The sequence below is a fragment of the Artemia sp. Qi Xiang Cuo genome, chromosome 9 (genome assembly GCF_049724085.1).
Source record: "Artemia sp. Qi Xiang Cuo chromosome 9, ASM4972408v1, whole genome shotgun sequence".
Classification (NCBI taxonomy): domain Eukaryota; kingdom Metazoa; phylum Arthropoda; class Branchiopoda; order Anostraca; family Artemiidae; genus Artemia; species Artemia sp. Qi Xiang Cuo.
The window spans coordinates 14,463,776-14,479,429 of record NC_142802.1 but is presented as its reverse complement, the minus strand read 5'-3'; the positions used below and the strand labels follow the sequence as shown (position 1 = coordinate 14,479,429).

Below are 15,654 nucleotides of genomic sequence, written 5' to 3'. Positions count from 1 at the left end.
ATTATTGTCTTGATTTATCAGTAGTTGTACTGAACCAATCGTGCTCAAAATCCTCCTCAGGGCCATACTGTGGTGTTTCTTTTGTGGATGGTGAAGTTTTCCCCACAGTAGAGTGCATACGGTCTGGTATCATAGTATTATCCTTTCCTGTTTAGCTTAAAGCATATTCCAATAGGCAATGCAAAGAACTCCCCCTAAAAAAGTCCCTCCGGATCCCACCCCAAATACTAATGAAATTGATCCATTTTTGCCCCATCTTGGCTGGTCAAGCTCTTTATCACCAAGCTCACATGAAAGCTCAAACTCTGAGAATAGGACAATGATCAGTGTTGGAGCTAATGTTACAATTGATGATAATGGGTTTCAAGAGGTCCTTTCTAGGAGCTCTAAAAAAAGGAAAAAACGTCCCCAATCAAAAGTATTTCCCCTCCCCCAGTCCGAGATTCCCCTTCCCAAAACTTGGGAATTTACCTCAAAATTTCTCCTAATACCCCCTTTGAAATAACAAAGATTACTACAATAAGGGTTGCAATTTTCAAAATGTTAAAATCAATGTTTTCTCTTAACATTCACCGTGATGGATCATTGCTAATAACTGTCCAAGATCAGAAATCAGCAGATATAATATTAAATCCAAAATCTCTTCTGAACACCCCAATTAATTCATCTAAATGGAACCCAAAACAATCCCCAACAAAAATAGTAGTATATTATGTTCCCCTAGAAATACCAATTCAGGAGTTAAAAGAAGGGTTCTCAGATAGGGCTGGTAACACAATCACTGTAGAAGATGTCACTCAACTGGGTAAATCCAGCTCTAATGGATTCAAAAAAAATAGATCTTTCCTATTTAAACTGAAGGAAAAAATTAATATCCCAGAAAAGTTATTCCTAATTGGGCAAATCAAACTGCACAAGGAAAACAAGCCAAATCTTGTCCAGTGTGAGAAGTGTCTCAAACTGGGACACACAACAAACAAATGATGCCATGAAATTCTCCTAGCCAGTAGTAATTGTAAAGGATCCCATCCTAAAGAGTTGACAACTTCAACAACACTCAGCCTACATATATCAATTGTAAAGGCCCACATGAATCTACCAATAAATCACAATGCCCTGCATATAAGAAAAGAGCTCTAACACTCCAAATAGCAACAGAGAAGGCCATTCCATACCCTTTGGCAGCTATGGAAGCAAGTGCTGTCCAACCACACCAAATAAAACCAATAAGGAAATCAAATAAAACTCCCAAGTCAAACACTCCTAATGCATCAAGTACCCCTTACAAAACACCATCCTTTAAGCCCCCTAGCTCACATCTCTAACAGAATGAATCACCAAGCCAACAAGTCTCCTTGTCTAGTGAGATGAGGTTGGCCTGGCACCCCCTCCCAAGAAGAAACAAACCAGAAACACTACCAGGAATTAATCCCTTAACTGACAAACAGGATGCACAACTAAACATGCAATCCCCAAATATATGCTTATTCATTCTAAACCGTAATGCAGTTCAAGCCATGAATATACATTAACTACAAAAAACAAAAATAATTGCAGAATTGGCAAAAATCTACATCCCTGATCATATGATCATCCAAGCAAAAAAAGATCTTGCTTTACTATTAACAAAGCTGAACATTGATACACAGTCATATGAAAAATAAATCAACAACACAACACATATCAATACTCCAGTGGAACGTAAGATCACTCACAGAAAATAAGTTAAATGAACTAATATCTTTTATGAATAATAATTCCATCAATATTGCTTGCCTCCAGGAAACTCATGTAAACCAAAATCAACAAATTAAGTCTCTGGGATATACTATCCTGAGAAAGGATAGATCATAAGAGAGAAAAGGAGGTGGAGTAGCTTTAATAGTCAAAAATAATATAAAATTCTGTGGCATCAACTTTCCAGATTTTGTAAATGATGTTGACGCAATTCGTATCAGTGTTTGACTGAATATAGAAAAACTTACATAATAAGCTTTTATAACCCTAATGGCCAAACTACAGATGCCATGGATTTATTCAGCTATATAAATAATTCTAATATATTGAAAAAATATCATTACTTGTGGAGACTTTAATGCCCACAGCCTTTTGTGGGGGAATAAACCAGCAAACAAAGCTGGTAAATTCATTGAGCATATGACTTCAAATAATACTGAATTAGGTGTTGCTACCCCTCCAAACCAGAATACATATTTCAACCCCAAAAGTGGCAGTTTCTCCACAATTGACCTACAAATTGTGTCTTTAAATATTTTGAATAAAATTTATATAAATAAAATTGATAGTCTATGTACTGACCACTTTGCCATAGTTTGTTCCCTAAACGAGCCTGCTGAAACCCTATTACATACCTCCAAATATATCAACACTAAAGCAAATTGGCCTATGTTCCAAAATAAGCTAAATGATGAAATTACGAGTTTCGCCCCAAATTCATGCATTTCAAATGCAACAGCTGACACACACGCTGAAGTTTTGGCATCTTTACTAATAAATACAGCTAATCATGCTATCCCCAGGACAACACCCAGGAAAACCTTCCCTAAACACATTTCCACAGCACAGTGGACAAATGAGTGCCAAAATAAATTAAGAACAAAAAATGTAGCTATGAGAACATTCTTAAAAAAACCATCACCAACTACTTATTTAAGAAAAATTACAACCAGAATCTTATCTAAAGAGGACCATAATAAATGCTAAATATAACTACTGGAATATTTTTGCAAATAATCTCTCGAGAGAAACACATGAGCTAATTATACATGAAGTCATAAGCCACATCTGTGGGAAAAAGACTTCCCCCAACCCACTGCTGTATGAGCTTATTCATAATAATACAAATTATGATAATGATAATGAAAAAGCTAAGCTATTTGCCACTCTTTTTGTTAATAAGCTAACATCCAATAATTGTAGCAAAATGTCCCCAATTCCTTTGAACCCAAGATACCAACCCCGCCCAGGATCCGAGTATATAACCAGCCCATTTTCAATCCAGGAAATGAATAATGCAATACATCATATTAGGACCAAGACTAGCGGCAGCTATGACAATATACACCCTACATGGATAAAGAATTTCACCCCTTCATACAAACAGCAACTTCTAAATTGTTATAATCATGCTTGGGCTTCATCTATGTTCCCCAATATATGGATATTTTCGTCCCTCCTACCAATCCTAAAGAAAAATAAACCCAAAAATACCGACTCCTCTGGTTTGTTGGAAAAAATAATATGATCCCTCACACTCAAACTGGTTTCAGGAAACACCATTCCTCAACAGATACTTTTATATTGTTAACAAATGCAATAAATGAATCATTCTAAAAAAATAATGTCCTAGTTGCAGCTTTCTAATAACTAGATTTTGAAGCGGCATATGACAATGTGAACCACCAAATCCTTTTAAATAAACTTGCAAACCTTGGACTACCCCCCCCCCCAAGTTAATATCTTTTATAAAATCTTTCATAGAATTGCAAAGTTTCATTGTTTGTGTAGGTTCAGCCTCTTCACCCTAAAAGACAATAACCAAAGGACTTCCTCAGGGACCAGTCCTCAGCTGCCTCCTCTTTGCCCTATATCTCTGAGGCAAGAGTCACCCCCGAATAAATGTACAGTATTCTAAGGATTTTGAACTCCCGTCATCTAGCAGTAACTTTCGGAATGCAGAATCAAACTGCGAAAGTCACTTTTCTAATTGAAAGACCCTCTCGACGGTCAGATCCACCCATCACACCTACCAAGTCCAAAATAGTCCAATTTCACCATAAGCGAAATCATGTTAATGCAAGTCTAACTCTAAATGGAACAACTGTTCCAGAAGATAATCATATTAATTACCTAGGTCTCATACTTAACCCAAAACTTTATTTTCATCTCCCCATTTCAAACACAATAAAAAAATGTCATAGAAAAACTAGTACGCTAAAAAGACTTCTTTCAACACCCTGGTCATGTAAGAAGAACACATCGATTCAGTATTTTAAGTGCTATACATGGCCCCAGATTGACTATGTGCTCATTTTCTATGGTGCATTGACAAAGACCCAGATGCAAAAAATTGAAAAAATACAAAACGATATAATACGTCTCATATTTGGTCTTAGGAAACCCACAAGCACCAAGTTTCTGCTTATGGAGAGTGGATTAACAACAATAAGGGAGAGATGCAGCTTTCTCTTGCTAAAACCTCTTACAAAAATTGAATCAAATAGCTCACACACCCTACATAATTGGTTAAGAAATCCAGCCATGTATAGAGGCATTGCAGATGAGTATGCCAATATTCAGAAGAAGTTCCCTGTACCCACAGTCTATTGCACCTACTTTCCCCCAATCCCCAGCATGGAATTGGTCAATCCCCATAATAAATACTGATTTCTCAAAGTGGACTAAAGATTTAACCCCCGTTGCTTTTGTCCAGAAAAATTTGCTGAACTTAATACAATTACTTATAAAAACCATTTCTAAATATTTGTTGATGGGTCCAAAATGAATAAGAAGGTAGCAAGTGGTGCCTTCCTTTCTCACCTGAAAATTGCAATGGGTGAGAGATTGTATAATAATGTATCTACAATGTTGGCAGAGTTAAATGCCACAATCATGGCATTAGAACACCTTGTGAAAAATAAACCTTTGATTGCTAATTCAAATAATATTATAGTTTATTCTGACTCTTTATCAAGCCTTGAGGTGCTGTCTTCAGCTCCTCAGTGTAAGTTGGATATTGATACTTATCATTGTCTTAATTTTATTGATAATCTTGCTTCAAGTGGCATAACAACTTATCTTCAGTATATTCCTAGCCACTCTGGTATAAGTGGTAATGATCATGTTGATGAAATAGCAAAAAATGCTATAAATATTGACCAGCCAAGTGGGAGACCAATCCCCATTAGAGATATTTACTGATGGAGACTATGTTTAATTGTTTATGTTTAATGGAGACTATGTTTAATGATATTATGTTTAATAAGAATAATCCTATTCTTTCCCCCTTTCCCAAGAAGTATTTTTCTAAAATTTATCATAGAATTCGTTCTGGAAGAAATGGACTAAATTTTCTTGCATCCTGTTATCAGTTTCCTAATTCAAGTGGTTCTGTTCCCCTGTCCCCTCTTTGCAGGTATTGTAATATGTATAATGAAACAATTGACCACTGTCTATTTGAATGTAATATGCTGACGTCTGCACAGCATACCTTGCTTTGTAAACTGTCAAAGTGCTTCAAACACCACAAAATCTCACTATCAGCCAAGAGCCTAGCCAACTATACCTGCACACAGACCATAGAAATCAACATCTGTCATCTTATATTTGAACTCCTTGAGACAAAAGATCTACTGAAAAATATCAGAGAATATCTAATAAATAAGAGACAACCAAGCCAGTAGCTCTGTAGCCCACAGAGTGAAGCAAAAGGAAAAGGGCTAAATAATATCTACTGAAAAGCCCGCCTGCTGTGAAATAGAAGAAGAAGAAGAAGAAGGAGGCCAATATTTACTGCAGTATTCCTACATAGAGAGATGATCAAACAGAAGTTCCTGTAGAGCAGTTTTATAGCTTCATGAGGAAAATCTATTTCTCTCAAGGTGTGACATACAATTTGTATACAAAAGTGAAAGCTTGCTTAAAGTTCACTAGAGCAGCAAGAAGTACCTCAAAACTAATTATTACTTCTTTATTAACCATAATAAAGACAGACACTACAGAGTACAAAGAAAAGGAAGTATAATAAACATAAATGTATTCAATAAACAATAGCAAACAAATTCAACACACAAGTAAAAAAGGATCTAACCATAATCATGATGTAAAACCTGACACATGACTCATCATCTTTTATACTGCATCATTTCACAAAATATCCCATGAGTTTTTGAAGAAGTATTTAAAAGATCAGCTCAGAAAGTGCATTGAGTCATAGCTTACTACAACTCAATGCACTTCTACCTGGCATTGCAAAGTAAGTTTTCTTGATACCAAACATATAATATTGAAATGTAAAATACCTAACAAAGCCTTATTTCAGTTAACTTGCAGAAGACATCTGATCCAACTGATCATAATATAAGCACTGGAGAATTTTTAAATTATATTTGCACTCATCATTTAATAGAAAGAATTATTATCATTTCTCTCCAACCATTGCTAGCGTTTCAAATCTGTTGTCCAGGTTTTACATCATTACCTTAAATCACACTCGCCAGCAGTAGGATGACCCTGTATTTGCTGGTCATTGAAGATTGTGTGCTGACTGATCAGGTGAGTCCCAAAATAACTGCCAGGACTTGTTGCACAATTCCTTGTCAACTGATCATTTGAATGACTCAATACTGGCAGAAGAGACTGTTTCCTGGTCTAACAAGTTCCATAGATTCACCACCCAATTAGAAAAGAATTTGCTACGTAACCTTGAGTTGGCATGCTTCTTGAAAAGTTTTTGATCATGTCCTCTTGTCCTTGAAGAGAGATCTGGTTGAAAGACATTCGGGATAAGTTCTTTATGGTTGAGCAGCTTGAATGCCATAATCATATCCCCTCTCTTTTGGTAATAAGTCAGTGAGGGTAAATTTAGTTTTTCAAGCCAGGATGGGTAGGGAATGCTATAGAAACCTTGGATGCTTTTAGTTGTATGCCTCTGAACTGCTTCTAGAGTCTCTTGGTCAGATATATTAATTGGTTTGGCATTGCAAACGTCAAACTCTAGCTTAGGTTAAATTAAACCTTTATAGAGCTTTGAAATAACTGATGGTGAACAACTACTGAAAGTTCTCTTAAATATACCAAGAGTCTGACTGGCCTTTGCTGCCACAGTCTGGGCATACAAACTGAACATTAGCTATTCATCAACTAATAGATCCAGATCATATTCAGCATGACTACTGACAACAAGTTGCCTTGTTTTGTCCATTGACTCAATTGAGTACCAGTTCTTAAATTTTTATTACCAAAGTAGATAGCCTTGCATATCTGGACATCGAACTTCAGCTTCCAAGTCTCTGCCCAGCAAGTAAATGAGTCCAAGTCTGCTTGAATGGATTCTATTTTTCCTGAACTTTCAACTGAACCAATTATCTTTGAATCATCTACATAAAGGCTTATTTTATTTCTGATATTACAAGGTGCATCATTAATGAAAATATCAAATAAAGTTGGGCCAAAGACTGTGCCTTTAGGTACTCCACTTCTCACTTCCACAAGGTCAGAGGGATAATGATTGTCCATTATCCCCAAACACTTTAACTGCTTGTTTTCTATAACTAAGGAAAAGCATCACCCAGTCAATAGTTTCTGTATTAATACCAATAGCTTCAAGCTTGATATGCAGTTGCCTGTGGCACACCTTATCAAATGCTTTAGCAAAGTCCAGTAAAATCATGTCAACTGGGAAACCCTTGTCTATAAGTTTGGTGACATATTCATATGCATCAATAGGGTTGGTCTCAACCAATCTAGCAGAACAGAGACCATGCTAGCATGGGGACAACAGCTTATTTTGAGTCAGATGTTGAATGACTGAGAATTGACTATGCTTTCAAGTATTTTTCCCATAGCAGAGGTGATACTGATTGGTCTGTAGTTAATTGCTTCATCTTTGTTACCACCTTTATGCACATCATGATACATGCCACATTATGATTATGGTTAGATTTTTTTTTTACTTATGTGTTGAATATGCTTGCTATTGTTTATTGAATACATTGAAGTTTATTATATTTTCTTTTCTTTATACTTTGTAGTGTCTGTCTTCATTTTGGGTAATAAAGAAATAATGATGACAATGAATACTTTGCTCTATTATTTCTTGAGATATCTTTACTCAACTTGTTACTCTATTTATCTTACACCATTACTTCTAAAATATTGTTTTACTTAATATTTCTGCCAGTTTATTATGCCTTGCCACAAGCAACATTACTTGGCACTTTACTGTTCTTTATAAGGATTAATACAGTGGTTTAAGTCTACCCTATACATGGAAACATGATGATATGTCTATCCTAGGAGTTTGCAACATAAATATGAAAATCTACACATTTCATATTTTTGTAGACATTATAAGGGAAGCTTCTTAGGTAAATATCTAGATTAATAGACTATTCAGATAGCTAAGAAACAAACTCATCTCTAGAAGCAGAATTTAATCCTGAATCCAAATAAAACATTTGTTTCAGTTTTAAGCCCTTTCAATAAATTTGATTTTAAGCCCTTTAGAGACCCTCAAACATTATACATTTTTCTCTTATTTTTATATACAGCTTATACCCGTGTTAGCATCAATATTGCTACAACTGATTTACCCATAAATTGAATCAGTAGTGGCAATATCAAAAATCAATAAATGCCTGGGAAATACATAATATGGGCTATATATTTGGATAAGATTAGAAAGGATAGCCTAGGGTAAAACACCTCTTTCTGGAAAAGACCATTTTTCTTTAGCATTCCGGAAAAATAGCAATGGCTTTTTCACCACCCTTATTTTACTATAGCATGATGCAATGTGAGGGCAGTAACAAGAACTCCACCTTCTTGGACAAATATTCACTGATAATTTGTCAGCATCAACTAAAAATGTGGTTTCTGTTTTGACAATCAATTTAAAAGAACAAATATACTTAATATTTGTGATTTAAAGAATAAATATCAAGCAATAAAAGTTACATTTTTAGAATCAGAAGAAAGTCAGCCTTCTGTTAATATGTGAATAAAACTGAAACAATAAAAGGATATATACATCAAAATAAAATAATTTGTATTTCCAAAAAGAGGGGTAAATTTTCTGTTATTCATATTATTGACTTACAAATAAAGTAAACATACCACTTGATTTCTTTTTTTATGCTCTTTCAAAATATAATAATTATTTTTGTGGAAATGGATTTACCCCCCCCCCCCAACCCTATATATACCAATTCAAGGTATATATTTGCACATTAGGGGGGTGAGGGGAAAGGTTAAACTTACCTCTCATTTACACCATAAATAAAATTTACACCCAACCCCCCTAATGTACAAATATATATTGATGACCTTTAAAAATATGTGAGTTATAGAAGTGAAACCTTGCAAAATAGATCTTCTGCTTAAATTTGCAAAGATACAACAAAAGTTATTGAGTCAGTATGTCACAACTTTACTCATATCCCAATTTATATGAGTATTTAAAGAATTATGCAAATACATTTCCTAAATTTTTGTAAATAAACTAATAATTTCATAGTGCTTCGTCTTAAACAATTCTGCTCATAACTATACTGATACATTGCATAGATTTCAGAGCTGAAGCTCAGAGATATACAATTGACCCAATTCCTCTTTGATAACTGAAAATGTAAGTGTTAAAATGTTAGTTTTGCTCAAAATTTCAATGGTGTATAGACCTAGTCATGTTAGGCAAAATTTCAGGACCCTGCTAGAGGGAGAAGGATGTGGAGGTAGGTACTTCAAAATACCTTCGCCGGGACATACAATTTAGCCTGATGAGTGACCACATCACCTGAAAGCTTTCTATTTGGTTCGTAACCTAACCCCATTCCAAGATAGCCAAAAGTAGCTAAAGTAGAATTTTACCGATCTATTTTGCAAGGTTTCACTTCTATAACTCACAGTGATTTTTAAAGGTCATCAAAGGTCAGGACCCTCTAGAGGGAGAAGGAGTGGAGGTGGGTACTATCTAAAATATCTGTCCCGGGACATACTTTAGCCTGTAGAACCATCCCTGAAAGTTTACCAATTTTCTTAACCTAACCCCTTTCCAAGATAGTCAAAAGTAGCTAAAGTAGAATTTTACCGATGAAAATACTAAGGTAACTTTCCAAATCTAAAGGGAAATTAGGCTACCCTCCTCTTCTAATTTGCACCCCTGATTAACTAGGACTTTTGGTAGGCTATTACCTTTAAAGGCTACATAAACCAAAGTCAATTGAAGGCACTATTTCATTAGTGAGAGGCTCTAAAATAAAAAGATATAAGAGCTCCCAAAAACAAAATATGCCAAATTTTTCTAATTTCTTTTTTTATTAGCCTAGATTAACTTTTTTCAAACAATAAACTTACAAAATTCGCTAAAAGTTAATTTTTTGGAGGTGATGAATCGAATACAGTAATAAAAGAAATTAATGAAAAATGTATATTAATGTATAACTTTAAAAAATTAGTATGTTGTAAAAATAACAAGCAACCTGGATCTTAGAGCTGGTCTTTTGAAGTCGTGGTTGGAAGAATTTCTATGTCAGATATTTTCGTATTATAAGCTGTTTAAATGTATAGAGCCTCGTTGAATTTGACAGGTGATATCTCAGAAGCCTCGTTTTATTTGTCATTATAGGAAAAAGGGGGAAAGCGAATCCAGCAAGTTTTTTTTTTCTTTTGTTTTTTCTGCTATATTTCTTTCTTTGACAAGAAATGTAAGGTTTTTAATATTTAGTTGGATAGTCATTTTAAAAATAATATTTTGTGTATATTATTTTACTAATGAAAGAACAAGAAAAATGTTTTTTTTGCAAAAAGCACAAAAAAACCTTTTGAGTTTTGTTTAATTAAGTAGTAAATTAAAACCAAGCTATAAATTAAAAGATGACAGATAAATACTTTGCAAGTAGATAAAGTACAGAGCGTTCGACTCTCCCCCAAAGTAAAAAGCCCCTACCCCCAGAATGTGAGTTTCGCGCTGAGCTGCAAAAATCCCACCGCTTAAAAATTTTAATGACACAAATCGCGAATTTTGTATCCAATGAAAACTGGTTTCTTATGAATCTCGTTAAAAATATTCCCGTTCCAAATAGAAATAAATTTATCCCGTAATTTGGGAATTATTCACAAACTCATACATATGTTTCCAGCAAGTATACTTAGGCTTCTCTATTTTTCGTTAATCCATCCTTATATTTTGTATTGTTCTTCTGTATGTTTGAGTACATTTTCTTCAATTGTTAATCCTGTGAGAATTATTTAAAACAAGTCTATTAGTGTGTTATCAGGTAAATCAGAAAGAGAATCGGAAAGAGAATACTGTTGGCCAGGTCCACATTTTCTTTTATTATGAAGGGTGTAAAAACTATAGTTTGGAAAATGAAATGAATTGGAATAGTTTGGAAAATGAAATGAGGATGACGGGAAATTTTAGTGATTTTAAAAGGAAATTGAAAGAAACATTATTAAGTAAGTATGAATTTTAGTTTTGTTTGTTTTGAAGGAGATTTGATTCGATTTAAATTAACTCGTAATTTTGTGTTGGTTTGTGAGTGTGACACCGCAGTAGGGACATGGTATGTAGTCGCTGCCCTCGAAGTATTATCATTATTTTATATTTTGTTCTTTTTTCGTTTTTTTCGTCTTTTTTTCTGTCTTTCTTTCTTATTATAGTGAATTTAAATATTTATATATATATATATATATGTGTGTGTGTGTGTTTTTACCTGATTCAACCCACATCAGCCGTTTGGTTTAGGGTGAATCATATCTTGTATGTAAATCCCTGTTAAAGTTAAGTAAATATATCAATAACAACATCACATAGTAGTACAGATGGTAGCAGCAATAGCGATGTGAACATAGCGCATCTACATCTCCCCTCAACATACCGTGAAAGTTTAAACTTAATATCCTGAGCACTTCCTGGAACAATGCTAAGTTCTTTTAATAGCCTGGATACAAATAGCTTGTTTTGATCAGATTTACCTTTCTCTCAATATTTTCTGAAATTATCACCTTAATACCCTTAGCTTTAGTTGTAGGCTTGTAGTAGTAATAGTAATTGCAAAAGTAGTTGCAGTTGTAGTAGCAGCAGTAAAAGCAGTAGCAGTAGCATACAAACATCACCTTTTGGTTAGTCAAACATCCTCCAGAACTTGCCCTGCAAGTTTCAACTTAATACTCCAATCCATTCCTATGATATTGCTGATAAGCCCTTTTGGAAACCTGTATATACGGGGTTTCGTTACTTCATTCAAATTTCTCCTCAAGATGCAACATTCCCTACAATTTTCACCTTCATACCCTTATTGTTAGTAGTAACAGTCGTAGTAGGAGTTGTAGTAGCATTAACAGTAATAATAATAGTAGTACCAGTATGCACATATTCTATTTTGTTCAGTTGAATATCCCCTCCTCATGCCCAGCAAGTTTCAACTTAATGTTCTAGGCCGTTCCTAAGATATCACTGAAACACGTTTTTGACATCCTGTTTTCACATAGTGTGTTCCATAGTTCAATTTCCTCCTCAACATCCCATGAAATTGTCACCTGAATACCATTAACCTTAGTAAAAGTAATACAGTCAGCAATCGCAGTGCTACCAGAAATAGTAGAAGTAAAAATAAATAAATAATACATTGTGCCCACTTCGCTCCTTATTTAGGCTGCACTATCGTGCTGCTTATAATATAATATTAATGACATATATCCAGGGGTGCAGCTAGGGTGTTGAGTTTGGAGGGGGATATAAACAGTCTGCAGACAAAATCGTCCAGTGGTCAAACAAATGCAGACACATAGGCTAAATTAAACTAAAAACCTTCGCTGAAACAAAAGCTAAATTCCAAGGTGTTGAAACACCTTTGAAAATTAAGGGAGCTGGGCCCTCAAGTTTGATATATGGGAAGTGGCTTAATTTGGTAGGCCTTTGTGAAAAGTGCTTAACCATAAATGAAAGGAAACACAAATAAGTACTGGTGCATTATAACGACACTTCTAAAGAAGTCAACTTTGGCTAATGCTAATGAAATAAAATAAATAGGATGCATATATAATAGTTTAGAAAAAAATGTGGGCTATATATTTGCACATTAGGGGGTGGGGTGGGTGGTAAAGTATAGCATATATTAAATACGTAACCAAACCTAGGTACCTTTTCCCCCTCTAAACCCCCCAAAAAAAAACTGTTTAAATATCGTAAACGCAATGAAAACTACGCTTTGCATACCATTTTTCAATAGCGGTCTCTTGAAATGAACCCTTCTGGCGGGTTTTGTCTCTCATTAGTACATAGAAGTGTCGTTATTATGCATCAGTACCCACAAATATCTATATACCTTAAAAAATATGGGTTGTCAACAGTAAATTCATTTCTGATTTTAATAGTTACAGCGTTTTTCTGAAAGTCTGGATTATGTCTGCTTTGTCAATGTTAAAATCTCTAATCTGCTTTCATTATCTACACGTATTTTATTTTTATCTTCTTATTTCTAGCTGCATCGGTAATTCAGGAGGTATTAGGGTCGTTCTTTTGCTCTAAGATCTTAAATCTAAGATCTCACATCTTTCTGCACAGATTTCCGTTATTTTGCTCATCTTTGTTCTAAGATCTTACAGTCCACTGATGTTAGCAAAAAGTGTGAAGGACGCCATTTTTCTGCCGCATAGAACAATGATGAGAGAACTTTGATGATATACTCATCATGGTTCCTAGACCGCTGATCAGAATGATGAAAGATGTTTGCAAAAGAACGCCATAAGATGTAAGATCTTAGTGCTAAGATTTCACTTTTAAGCATTCTTTGTCAAAAGATGTAAGATCTTAGCACAAAGATGAGTAAAAGAACAGGCCTATTAGTTAGCTTTCTTTAAACGTTGATTTAAAGCCCCTCCCTTCAGATGAAGTAATTTTATTTGATTGTTTTAATCCGAATTTTTCAATCTTATTTGAATGTTAAAATAATTAAAGTTCTATTTAACAAAAATTCGTTGTCACTCTTTCTTATTGATAGAAATAGTTGGGAAATAAAAGGCCCTTAGTTACAGTGTGTGAAACCCGAAGCGTATTCTACTTCTGTAAAATTGTGTTGGGTAACTTAATGCCTTTTGAATTATCGCAGATAAAATAGGCCGTTCTTCAGGCTGACTTTATTAATTTAAGTTTTTAATGACGTATTAAAGCTGAGTTTCTTTTTTTATTTCGCAACTAAATTGAATAAATATAAAAAAATTTTAAAGTCTTTTTTTCAAAAACACAATGTAATCTAAATCGTGCATCAACGTTTGCAATCCTATAATGCAAAATATAACTTTTAACACAAGTCTTTCACCATCTTTATCAGGTAAGGTCATTTTAAAAGATTAAAGGCATAAATTCAAGAAGATCCGTGACCGGAAGCTTCTTTACCATCTCTATATCCTTAGTTCTTTCGTATTTCCTTTTGTGGAAAACTACAACGATTTTGTGGATTGTTGGAAATTTTTACCAGCCTCTTCTGAAAAACACAAATCCGAATCCACTACTGAATTCCCTGTGTCCGATGATCTCCAAATGAATATTCTTTTACTCTTTCGTAGTAATAATAGAAGTTCAACAGCAGCAAGCTCATTTAAACTCACTTTCTGTAAGACAAAGTTAAGGTAGTCATAATTTTTCTAAATAATGCCTGTGAACGATTGCCCTCGCATTGTTTCGTGTCTTTTTACAGTGGGCTGCTCGAATTGCCATCTAATTAGTGTACACAAATTTGATAAATTAGATGTCGGGCCTAAGACTCAACAAATCATGTCACATCTGTGATGAAAAAAAGTTGTTGTGGTAAAACTGTACTATTATGGAACGTTTGATTTCCACAGATTACAAGGACGAAAATAAGCATAAAAGTGATAAGTTACCCTAGTGACCATTTTTTCAAACCCTATGGCAAAGTTTTGAAAAGTCTTGGAAGTGAAAAATATTTGTGTGAAGTCCTTGGCTTTATTATGCAGCACAACTTGACAACATCACAAGAAAGAGAAACGCACTGATTTACTGAAACATCAAGTTCAAAACACAAACAACAAAACAGAGGTTTCCGGAAAGTCATATTTTGGTTCAATTTGTAGGCTTCCTTCGATCGCCTTTATGTCCTTAATGTTTTTTGTTTTTGTTTTCTTTGTACCGAAGATTAAGCCTGAGCTTATATTGCGAAGTAAGGGTACTCCTTTAGTATACCTACTCTTTTATATACTGCTAGTTTGGTTATTGCTAATGAAATAAAATAGGATGACTGTATAATAGTTTAGAAACAAATTTGGGCTATATATTTTCACATTAGAGGTGGGGGCAAAGCATAGTATATATTAAATACGTAACCTTACCTAACCTAGGTACCTCCCCCCCCAAAAAAAAAACCCAAAACAACACTTTAAATATTGTATACGCAATTAAAACCACGCTATACATTGTATTTCTATGCAGCGGTGTCTTGTATCATTCCGTAAAAACGGGTTTTTCAACGCGTCTCCGGTTTGAGATATATAAAAGAGTAGGTATACTAAAGGAGTACCGAATAAAGCTTAAATTTATGGGGAGGAATTAACTGCTGGTTGCACCAGATATTGCAGCCTTAAGGATTAACTATCCGGATGTTCTTTAGACAAAGAACTTCGGTTGCTGACAAGGAACGACGAAGCCCAATTCCAGTCGGCAAAATAGTATAGATAAAACAAACGCATTGTGCTTAATGGAATGAGTGGGGGGGTATCATTGGATTTCCATGAGCTATAATCGCCTTACGGTCACTGCAAAAATATTAAAAACTTTGAAATCAGGCAAGTAATTCAAGCTTATTTCGATGATGGTAGTTCGATTTCTGAGTCAGAGGAGACGAGCACCAAAATTGTGCAATATATATATATATATATATATATATATATATATAT

At 34.5% G+C, this 15,654-nt stretch overlaps 1 protein-coding gene across 1 annotated transcript in view; it reads right to left on the bottom strand.

The window, feature by feature from the left end:
- The window catches only part of LOC148948339 (interleukin enhancer-binding factor 2 homolog), a 67,743-nt gene extending 57,608 nt beyond the window's left edge, over positions 1–10,135 (bottom strand). The window contains exon 1 of the mRNA XM_089094297.1: positions 10,093–10,135. The gene's annotated coding sequence lies outside the window, so the exon portion shown is untranslated. The remainder of the gene's footprint in view (positions 1–10,092) is intronic.
- Between the last annotated feature and the right edge of the window lie 5,519 nt (positions 10,136–15,654).